The sequence below is a fragment of the Camelus dromedarius genome, chromosome 2 (assembly GCF_036321535.1).
Source record: "Camelus dromedarius isolate mCamDro1 chromosome 2, mCamDro1.pat, whole genome shotgun sequence".
NCBI classification, from domain to species: Eukaryota; Metazoa; Chordata; class Mammalia; order Artiodactyla; family Camelidae; genus Camelus; species Camelus dromedarius.
The window spans coordinates 58,922,796-58,934,530 of NC_087437.1; the positions used below are offsets into that span (position 1 = coordinate 58,922,796).

The following is an 11,735-nucleotide window of genomic DNA, read 5'->3' on the forward strand; positions in this document are numbered from 1 at the left end:
ACTGGAATCAGGCGAACAAGACCCCTGAGGCCTGGAAAAGAGAAAAGAACACAGTCAGGCAAGGGGCAGTAGAGGGGCTGGTCCTTGCATTGGAGCTCCAAGGAGGGGCTAACTGCAAGTGTGGAGGAGGGAGGGGGATGACCCGCAGTAGATCCAGGCATTCCCCACGGGCATCCCAGAGATAGGACCCAGGGCCTCATTGGCCTGGCAGTTTCAAATGCTCATTTCAAGTCATGCAGAGCCTCCCTGAGTGTTCACCTTCTTCCTGGAGCGGGAAGGACCAAACGGAGGCACAGGACTGCCGGGTCGTCAGCAAGTGGCATTTGCTGTGCAAGGCAAGGTGATGGTCTCTGCGTGTCCATGCTTTGGTCATGGTTTAACTGAGTGCTGATTAGGAAGGATCCCGAGGAAACAGTCATCTGCACCGCACTTTACAGTGTAGCCAGCACATCCAGCACAGACGCTCTCACTTAATCTCCCCACAATCCTGGGCAGTGCTCTCAGCTTATACTTAAGGAAACTGAGGCTCACTGAAGTGAAAGGATCTCTTTAAGTTCAGAACGAGCTAGCGATAAAGCCAGGGCTTCAACTTAGTGCTTTTCCCCTATACTCTTGGACTCAGCTGTGGTAACTCTCCTGGAGAAACACTCTTCCTCTAAAAGCACTGACTGACTACTCTTCCCCTTTGCATTCAAACCAACCAACCCTTCCAACACTTGTCAACACCTCCCCTGGGTCTCGAAGACCTCACATGCATCAGTGTTTGGGACACCAGAAAGTAACACAAATCAAACATAAAATAGGGTGGTTGAAGATTTCCGCAGGGAGTGATCAGAATCCACTCTCTGCATATATACGAATGCTTCCTGAGGGATTCCTCTTTGCTTCCATCACATTCCCGTGGAGTCTCGTGAACCAGAAAAGATTGAGAATTACTGAGAGATAACTGCAGTATAACCAGGGTGAGGTCATCTGGGACACTAAATTCAGCTCTGAGCTTCCTGGTTACCAGGGAAAAGTCAACAAAGTAATGATAAGGCAAGGACCTTCTACTACAAAATAACTCTCAACGCCAAACTGTAAACACACACACACACAACACACACACACACACACACACACACACTAAGATAAACGGAAAGTCAAAACAGAACTGGGCTCTCACACTGCAAAGTTACAAGGCAAGGAGTGATCAGACAGCAAAGGAATTTCTTTTTAGTTATGGGGCTTAATTGTTTTGGTGCAATTTAGGAACCCATAGGATGCAAAGTCACAACAATTCATAAGTCTGTCCAAGGCATCGTAAACACTCATTCAAAGATGGAAAACCTGAAGCCAGGAAAAAAGAGACTTGCCCCAACTATGTTTGAAAAACTATAGCTTAGTATCTACACCAACATGCTAGAGGTATTCATCAACTGTTGGCCTGAAAAGGTCCTACATGATCCATTTTTCATAAATAGAAAACACGTGGATTTCATACTAACACTCCAATAATGCACTAGCTGGAAAGCTGAGGACGGGTTTAATTCCTTAGCCCTTTGCAGACTCTGCCCGCCAGACCTGGTTCACTCTGCTCATCTACCTACTACACCTTCCTTCAGAACTAACGCAGTGGTGAGTACCCGCCTCCTTCTCAGGTCTGTTTTCCCAAATCCAAAGTTAACAAGATCCTAATCAGTCAAGAAGTTTTTAGTAGAACTGGGTTTTGGGGTTTTGAGGGATTTGGGGTTTGGGGGTTTGTCGGTTTGGTTTTTATATTCAAGCATTCTCTTTTCCTCATTTGATTTAACCCTGGAGGAAAAGAAGTTAACACACATTCCTGGGGAACATGGCTGAACCACAAATCCTCCCCCAGGGCCTAAATCCCTCCTCTGTGTTGGTCAGCCTGAACTAGTTGGCTGGTTTGGAGTTCAGGGGTTGTAGCCTCGGGGCCCTGTGAGATAGCTGTAATTAACACTTTAGGAGATGATGGTATCCATACAGCAGGAGTCAGCAAACCATCCTTCAGGTTACCGCAACAGAGACCATGTGTCCTGCAAAATACGTACCACTGCCCCTTCAGGAGAAGGCCCGCCCACCCCTCCTCGACCTCGCACCTGGATGCTCATCACCAACCTCCGAGAAGCAGCCCCACGTTTTGACAACTACGTGGGCCTCAGTATGAACAGGGGCTTGAGATGACTTCCTGAATACTGCCTGCAAAGAACACCAACCTGCCAGAGTGAAGGGGGGGAATGGGCAGAGGACCAAAGGGTCAAGGGTTAGAAAGGAGACCAAAAAGGAAGAATGAGCCCCAAGGAGAAAAACGCCGGTGTCAGGGACTAAGGTAAGATAACGTGTTGTAAACACTGCTCTTCCTGCCCCGTCCTCCCCACGTGCTTCCCTAAACCTCCACCCCAAGCAGACACAGGGCGCAAAGGAGCCCGACCCCAACTCGAAGAGGCAGTTGCTTGCATCTGGTCCCAGCTCCCTCCGCAGGGACATCACATTGGTAGTCTGATATCAGCCACGTTAAGAGTATTTCTACCACAAGCATCAGCAGAGGCTGCACCTCAGAACCCCACTCCCCAGCCCCTACCTCCCCGAGAGCTGACTGTTAAACACTCCCCAGCATGAGTGTGTATGTATCATTTCTCATAAATGGTGCCACGCATGCATTGTGGAGGATGCCGGGGGCTGCGGGCCCACCCCAGCCCCCTTCTCAGCCCCCAGCTGAAGGAGTGTTAGTTGCTGGCAACTCACAGTTGAGTCTCTCTACCTCTCCAGGAAATGCCCGAAGCTAAAGGGACCTGCCACACCCCAGGCCTGCTCCCTTCCCCAGGGCACCCTCTGTGCAACTACTGGGGTGAAAAAGTCAGACTCAGCCTCAGCTCAGAACAACTCCAGCTCCAAAGTTTCCTTTGGGTTCAGCAAAGGCCTCTGTTGCAACTGCCTTAAAAATAAAGAGTCAAAGAGACTGAGAGGCTGAATTGCCCACCAAATTCTCTCTTCTTCATCTTCTCCTGCCTTGAGTTCTTTTTTTTTCGTTTGCTTACAGTTCTTTCTAGAGTATTTTTCTCTGATCATCGCCTGGGTATCTGGATGATGCCTTTTTTTCTTTTTCCCCTGACCAGCAAGAAGTATTTTAAAAACTGGCACTAGTGTTTTGTAGACATCTTCAAGTTCCCATTATCATGAGTGAGAAATGTGACACCCATCTCTCTCCCTCTCCTTTGTAATGAATGTTTTCCTCTCTGTACTGAGGGGGGCGAGAGGTTCTCTGTACACCTGCTGTTCAAGAATTTTATCTGGATGGGCTTAGGTGTGTGGCTTTCAGTTCCAGTGACCCCGTGAGTGCTTTTTAAACCTCAGATGCAAGTCTTTTTCACTCAGGGAACTTATCGTCTATCATTTGTCTAATTATTCCCTCTCCCTCATCTGTTTGTTTTTCTCCTCCTCCTGGAATGTCTATTATTGACATCTTAGGTCTCCCAGGTCTAGCCTCCAAGTCTCCAATTTTACCCTCGTGATTTCCATCTCTTTGTGTTTTTGCTTTGTTCTGGGTTTAGGGCGCTCTTGCATTTGATCTGCTAAGTCCATGTTCTGCTCTCATTCATCCAGTTAGTAGCTTAGTTTAAAATATGTTTAGTTCCAGGAAGTCTTTCTCTTTTCTTTTGTGCTGTGTCTGAAGGTCTTTGCCACTTCTGCTCAGGCTGTCATTCTAGCCATTTGCTGGGTTCTCCTCCCTCTCTGTGCCCACGGAGTGCTCTTAGGAGCACAGTTACCTTCTTTTATCTCTTCTTTGAGGTTCAGGGCCAGCTCTGTGGATCCCTTAAGTGACAGTCGCAGCTCTGTGAGCAGCTGCATGTAGGGAGGTGGTCTCAATCAAGGCACCAAGAGGGAGGAAGGTTCCCCGTTCCATTGTCTCCCTGGGGTAGAGCTTATTCTCAGCAACCTGGGATCAGAGGGAGGGGATGAGTGCTGGTGTAACCCAGGAACCACCACAATTAGAGCCTCATCCCCAAGCTCTCCATACCCTGGCTCAAAGGGGAGAAAGCCCTGCCTTGGCTCCCTTCACCAAGCCTCAAACAGAGCCACACGTACCCTTCGCTCCTCCAGGCTCCGCCTCCATCATTCCCCGTCGTTGCTTTAGCAGGAGAACCAGGTTGGAGCTGAGAGTCAAGGGCAGCCTGGACACCACCATGTGGAAATCTCCATCCCACATCTTAATATAAATAAAGGACAATGTGATCTGCTGTCTCTGGCAAGTGACCAATCTACTCCTAAGATGATAAAACTCTTTGTTCTCTGCTGATTTCTTGGGGGAAGTCCTTCAAAGTTGTGTGCCTTAATTAAATATTTCTGAATAATTGGATTTACTTTAAAATGGTGCTCTCTGGGAAACTGGGTGAAAAAGGCAGATTGCAAAGCACATATATATGCGTATGTATATGCATATAGATCGCCACATCCACAGAAATATGAAATACACCCAGAAAAACAGTTTGCATGGACAAACACCAAATTGTTGTCTCTGGATGATGAATGTATAAATAATTTTTACTAGCTTCTTTTTTCTTATCCATATTGTCTACCATTTCTGATTAATGAAAGATAAAAGAATTATTCTGTTCAATTGTTAATTCAGCAAAATACATTATAAAATGTTGGATGCTTACTAGCATTTTTGGAGAATGTGCAGAGGGCCATGGCCTCTCCATCGCCATGTCTGTACACTGGGAGCCCATGCTGAGAACTCCATGTTCTCAGTGGACCCAAAAGACTATGAGTAACCTGTGGGGGCAAAGGAGGACATAAACAGAAGCTTCTTACCCAGAGTCATCTTGGATGGTCCCCACTTAGATTGGACCCAGGCCAAGAATGGGGTTCAGAAGCAAAGCTCAGCCACCCTTGATTCCCCTGGTCTCCCTGGTTGCCTGGTACTGACCCCAATGGACTAGACAATCTCTCAGAGCAGAATCATCTCCAGATAACTGCTGAATCTCCAGCACCAGGAACATTGCCTGGCACTCACTGACCTCTCAATGAACATTGGTTGAAAGAATAAATGAATTAATTATTGCATGACCTCTCAGCTCACTTGACAAAACAAGACATGTTAGAGTACGGCACTCCTTGATGCAGGGACATCTTGGGCCTCGCAATTCCATCTAAAGGAGGTGCCAAAATTTGAGATATATGGGAAGATTTCAGCTCAACAAAAGGATTTCAGCTCACACTTTGATTTGTTTAGAAAGATTTCAGCTTTATTGGTTTATAGAGGAGGCTTCTTTCAACAGACTGAATTCCGGGTCAAGGGACAAGGGGGCCTAGAAGGGGCAGGTCACCCCCTGTGGGGGCTGCTATAGAAGGACTCTGTGTTGGCTGGGAAGAGAGACCAGATATCCTCTAAGCAGCCTTCTATTTTTTTTTTTTTTTCCTAAGTAGCCTTCTAATTCACATTCTATGGCAAATGCATTTCCTGGCTGGGAAACCTTATACAAATTTGTCTCTTTCTTCCAAAAATATTCTCCAACCCTGAAGTCACGCCTGTGCCTATTAAAACTCTTCTTTGAGGCAGTCAAATATGATTCGAGGGAAAGGTTGGGTGTGTCCTTACAGCCACCAGGAGAGTGACAGGCATCTCTTTAAGAAAGCCTCCTTTGGGCACACTGGAATGGCTTGGGATCAGTGCAGGCTAGTCTTCTGGAATTGTGTCCCTGGTCCTTTCCACGGGTATCTGACAGGCCAGATCACCAGAAAGACAGCACTGGAGGAGAGATGACATTTTCAGTATTTAACAACAGATAGAGCATGGGCACCAGCCACTCCGGGGGGGAAAAAAAAAATCACAATGTAGCGCTGGAGATGGGGGGAGGAGGTGAAGAGGAGGGTTGGGGGAGTTGCGCATGCATAGAGCAGGATCTGCAAGCTCTCTGCATTTGTTTGCTGGATCCTGGGGCAGGCTTGAGTGGGGGCTGGGCAGCCAGTGTGGCAGGGAGCTCTTGGGAAGCTAAGAGCAGCAGCTACTTAACAACCAGTACAGAGGCTTCCAATAGTTTAAGAACTGGAATGGCCGTAGCAGTGCATACCAGCTAGACATCAGCCCTGCACGAAAACCACTTCTGAGCCAGCTGACCCTCTGGCAGAGGCTACAACCTCATTGCTCCAAGCCACATTTTATGGAGTTCTTTTATTAGTCTCTCCTGTAACCCATAGCCACATCATAAAACTAAACACCCCATTCTGTACATCAAGTCCACTGAATTCTCCAGCCCTGATTAGCACCGGGCTTTTCCCTCTGCGGGTTGTATTACAGTAACATTATAACTGACAGAAAAGGAATCTTTGCTGGGAGCAGTCAAATCCTTCAGACCAATTCAGCTTATGCTGTAGTCACAGTGTGTCACCCTTTCTCTGAAGCCCCTTTGCCAGCTTCCTGTCAATCTCCCTCTCCATCTTTCCCTCCTATCCCTCCCTATCTCTCCCTAGGGGTACCTGACCGTTCCCAAGCTCTTTGCATCTCTTTCAATGACAGACAGCCGTGGGTGCTTTGACGCCTGCCTGAAGTCACTGGACAGGGTAGCCCCAACTCACCCCTGAGAATAAATTTAGCCTGTAGGTGATATCCCAGATGGAGAGGTTATCTTTAGCCTGGCAGAGGATGGGAGTCAGTCTGGGCCACGATGTGAAACAGCAGAGGTGGGGGAGGGATGGAGGAGGAACAGAAACTAACACTCAAGAGTGGACAATCGTGATGCTCAAATGCACTCAGGTGGTGGAGGATGAAAAGTTGAAAAGTCACGGTATGCTTTCCTGAAACATGAGGCTCTTCCGGGAACACCCTGGAATAATAGTCTGTTTCATTCCATCCATGAACTAGCAACCATTTTAACAGCAGAAAATACAGCTGCATTACGGGCAGGCAGTACAAAACCACAAACGCACGTGTTCTTGAGAAAAAGCAAAAAACTCAGCATGATCGGTGGTTTTCAAGCTTTCCCATTCATATCTGTTTAGTACTTGTTCATTAGTTTTGTTGCCTGCAGGTGTTAAATGTTTAAGACTTGAGAAAAACATATGGAAAAAAATTTACATGGAAAAATTACATTACCTGAATTAGGGAAAAAGCCACTACTATTTGATTTTACAGGTAGGACATCTCATCCAATTCAGGAATATCAAGGGATTGGCTTCGAATGAACTAGGACGCCTATCCCTGAACGATTCAAGAAAGATGGCAGGCTTTTCCTTAAGGAGACGGATATAAGAAATGGTCCCTTTTCGTTCTCTAAAACCTCTTCTGCCACCGTTCATATCCACAGTCTCTTGTTTGGCCTCTGTTACAGAACAATTGAGCAAATCTTTCAGCAAAACAACTGGGCCCTTAGTTGTGAGTAGGGGAAGCCGAGGTCCTAGTCTGAACCTGAGCAGGAGTCAGACGTGCCCAGGCTTGTCTGACAACTGCACGACGGGCCCAGGGGCCTCCTGGGAGGGAGTGTGTTGCGGGAAAGGAGGCCTGAGAGGCCCGGGTTGACCCAGGAAGACAGCCCTGTTCATTGGAAGCAATTCATTCTGAGTATCCCTTGGCTAAATGTGCTTTTAACTCATATCTGAGTTTTATCCAGAGCAGCAGGACCATAAGGAGAAATGGAAAATACCATTTTGTTGGAGTTTTGCGGAAATCAGAGTGCAGATGGTAGAGCTTTGGGGCAACGCTATTAGAACATCACACAGAGGGGAGAGGGGCAAAGACCCTTCTTCCTCATTCCCCAGAACTCTGGATGCAGAGTGCCCAGCACTGGCCAGCAGGAGCAGGCCCAGGGCTCCTGGAGAGGCTGTGCAGAGGGCTGGATATCCCTTGCAGCCTTAGGTAAAGTGCCACAAAGAAGTCACACACTCAGGTGCTGGGCCCTGGGGCACTCAGCTTACTTTACCATGTACTTAAATAATTAAGTCAATTTTTGTCCTTTTCTTCTCTAGATTAAATGATGCTAGTTCTGTCAACCAGCAAGTATACTGAAGGTGCCCTTTATTTTTACGTCATATGAGTGCATTTTGGTCCTCCTTATTTAACTAGAAGTTACCTTATTCACCTCTGTGACTCTCCCTCCTCCCAGTGCAGAGCAAAGTACGAGTAACAGAACATTTATAAATACCTTAATGACAATCTACCCAGTAAATAATCTACCCAGTGAAAAACTGATCTCCATCAGGTATACTCCTTATGACCCACCCTGACTGACAGCACACCGGGAGCTGTTAAGAGGGCCTAACATTTCCTGTCCTGTGGCCAGCCATGCCTCCTTGGGTACTTTTTCCACAACCCACAGATCAGATCTTCTTTTTTTCCATATAGTATTCGAGCTATCCAGGTTTTGTTCCTACAGGTTTCTACTCCCAAATATCATTCAGAATGTGCAAGACTAGTTCTCAAGTTCAGCAAAACTTAAACCTCTTTTCCAGAGCACCAACAGCCAAAACAGCATCACCATTACCTGCAAATGCCTTGACTATGTCCACAATAACCTCATCAAGTCATGATAAAAAATACCAAAGTATTGTATATATGTGCACATAGCATCTCTGGAAAAAGAAACTCTTAATGGTTACCCCTGGGAGGATGAGTTAAAAAAGTCTATGTTGGAGGCAGAATTTTCATTGTATAAACTTTTGAATCACTTCAATTTTAAATCATGTGCTTGTGTTGCTCTCCAATTAAATTTCTTACAAGTTAGTTCTAAACAAACAAAAATACAACAAAGAAGAAGACACAGCCCTGACCCCCTTAGCAGTGGTGCTGACAGGTGCCCATAGCTGATGCCTCACCCTTCAGAGTCAAATGTCCACCACCATGCCATTGGCCCTATGGAGAGCCTCACTGAAATCAACACGGATTATGCAACGAAGTTCCTGGCTCTGGGCCCTCACAGCCCTTTCCCCATAACTGGGGCAACAAGACTTCCTGCTTTGCCCAGACCCCAGGACTAATCCTACTCCCAGTCTGAGGGATTTTAAGGGACTCCAGGCTTGGGCGACTCTACCTTTGTGTTCTCTTGGCAGACTTGGTCCAAACCTTCTCTAGTAGGGCTATATATCATTTCCATTTTTAGCTTGCTTGATTATCCATCGAGGGGTAAATGAGACACCTATGAGATCAGAAACCTTTCCTCTTTCCCCCATGTTTTCACCAAATGCAGTTATTAAGAACCTCCTATGGACAGGATATTAAACCACGCTTGGGGCAGAAGCAGGTGAGGAGGGAAGCAACATCCCAGTGCCCTCACGGAGCTCACAGTCTAGTAAGAAAGAAGGATGGAGCCCAAATCCAAGAGCTTTACTGTATACAGACAAGTGTGAGAAAGGACACAAGAAGGAAGGACTGCCTGCAGTTACTGGTGGGGAGACAGCAGTCCCAGAAAGCTTTCAGGAGGAGGTGACACTGTTAAGACTTGACAGCTGGTAAAATTTCAACAGCTGAGATAGAGTCTTCCAGTCCAAGGAAGTGGCCTGGGAAGGTGACCTTGTTTTCACACAATATAAGGATTCTGCCCTACCGCTTTCCCATTCCTTGGAGAAAGAATATAAAATGGAAGGTGAAAGGAGCTGGGCCTGGAGAACCCAGGACCACAGAAGTTCTTTCTGTTTAAAATTGCCTTCCTCTTGCCACCATGTCTGTCTTGTGAAAACCTACTCTTCAAGGCTCCACCCCTCATAATGTCCCCCTTCCCCCAGACAACAGTCTACTCTGATTTTCCCAGGCAGGACTGGCCATCCTGGCTTCTGGACTCCCACTGCTCCCTGTCTGTTTCAGAGCATCAGGGAAATTTAGAGGTCCAGTGCCCAGGCTCTGGCGCCTTTCTGCCTGCGTTCAAATCCCGGCTCAGCCATTGACTGCTGAGTCATCTCAAGGAAGCCGCTTGGCCTCTCTGGGCCTTAGTTTCACCATCTGTAAAATAGCGCAAGAATGGCACCTCCCTCCTAAAGTCGCTGTGAAGATTAAGCAAGTTAATGACCCTAAAGCATTAGCAAAGAGCCCGCCTTACAGTCCTGCTCAGCGTCTGCTGTAAGCCCGCCTTACAGCCCCAGGCCGCTGTTACTCTTCACTGGACTGTCTGTCCCTGTGGACACGAGAACCTTGAGGGCCAGGATCACGGCTCTGCATCTCTGAATCGCACCCTCCGCCATCCCCACCTCGCTCTCCCGGGTACTTAGAGGTATCCTGCAAGGTAGGTGTTCAATTACTATGTTCCGAAGGAACGAACAAAATATGGTCATGCAAAGTCCAAACGCAAAAAAAAAGCAATGCAGGTGAAATGATGGAAAGGAACGTAGAACTGTAAATGTAGGGGATGAGAATTTGCCACAGAGGAGATAAAACCCTATCAATCTCCCCTCTTCCACCTCTTAACGTGAGGACTGCGCATTTTTCTGCGAACCCTTTTTCTCTTCCTCTTCAGCAGCCAGGCCTGGCCGGGCGCTCGTCCTCCCCCTCGCCCTGCCCCGCGGGGCGGTTCTCCCCTCCCCCGCCCGAGAACGGCCGCAGCCGCAACCCTGACCTCGGCGCCCACGCAGGGCAGCAGCCGGGCAGCCGGCGGGCGGGGCGGGAAGGGGGGAGACGCGGCTCCGGGCACCCGAGATCCTTAACTGCAGCTCCCAAAGCCCTGCTCGATCCTAATCAGTGTGGGAAAGGAGCGCAGGCCGGCCCGCCGGCCGGGGACGCCGCCTCTTTTCATAAACTTTATCGCCGCGCGCTGCGGCTGATAAACCACCGTAAATAAACGAGCGCGGGGTGCGCGGCGGCCCGAGGCTGCCTGCCCGCCCGCCGGCCCCGCGGCCCCGGGGGAAATGAATCACACGCCGCCCGCCGAGCTGGAAAGAGCTCCCTGCTCTCCTCCTCTCCCGACCAGCGCCATAAATCAGCAGGCGTTCCTCCCCCACCAAGAACCCCCTCACCTCCTGTTTTATGGATTCAATAAAAGGCCCAGGCGTTTTCTTTCTGGCTGCCGGACCGCCCCTCCTCGTCCGGGGAGTTGAGTGTGTTGTCCTGGGTTATCCTCTTGTCTCAGGTCAAGCTCCTGGGTCTGGGCTGGGCTTGGACCTGTGCCTGTGGCTCCTCTGCACAAATCCCCTTTGGCTCCTGCACAACCCGAGAGGGGCTGGGCAGGGGGGGGAGAGAGTGGGGAGGCGTGATTGCAAGTCTCCGGGGGGCAGGTGATGAGAACTTTTCCCCCCAAAAAGTGGCCCCGGACACGTGTGCGGATGGATAGCTTGCTGTGGCCAAGTCCTAATAGGAGCCCTGGGCTCTGGGCGTGGCCTGGCACCCAGCGAACTTAGAGGCAGAAGGCCAGGGTCTGCGCACGATCCTGACTGCTGAAGAAGGGGGGGAGCCCTCCACTTCCATGATGTGTTCAAAAGTCCCTTAGATGGGGGAGGGATAAATTCAGAATTTGGGATTAAATACACTCACTACTATATATAAAACAGATAAACAAGAAGGTCCTAGCACAGGAAACTATATTCAGTATCGTGTAGTAACCTCTAACAGAAAAGAATCTGAAAAAGAATAGGTATAAAACCCAATCACTTTGCTGTACATCTGAAACTTACACAACATTGTAAATCAACTATACTTCAGTAATGATGATGATGATGATGATGATGAAAGTCCCTTAGATGCTTTGGCAGATCTTTTGATCTGCATTCTTTAGTTCTTGGAATATTGACTTGCCCCCCCTCCCCCACCAGTTAAC

At 48.4% G+C, this 11,735-nt stretch overlaps 1 long non-coding RNA gene across 3 annotated transcripts in view; it reads right to left on the reverse strand.

The window, feature by feature from the left end:
- LOC105101257 (uncharacterized) overlaps window positions 1–11,263 on the reverse strand; it is a 57,035-nt gene extending 45,772 nt beyond the window's left edge. For all 3 annotated transcript variants that reach the window (XR_010383913.1, XR_010383912.1, XR_004137265.2), the window contains exon 1: window positions 10,939–11,263. This is a non-coding gene — a long non-coding RNA (uncharacterized LOC105101257). The remainder of the gene's footprint in view (window positions 1–10,938) is intronic.
- Between the last annotated feature and the right edge of the window lie 472 nt (window positions 11,264–11,735).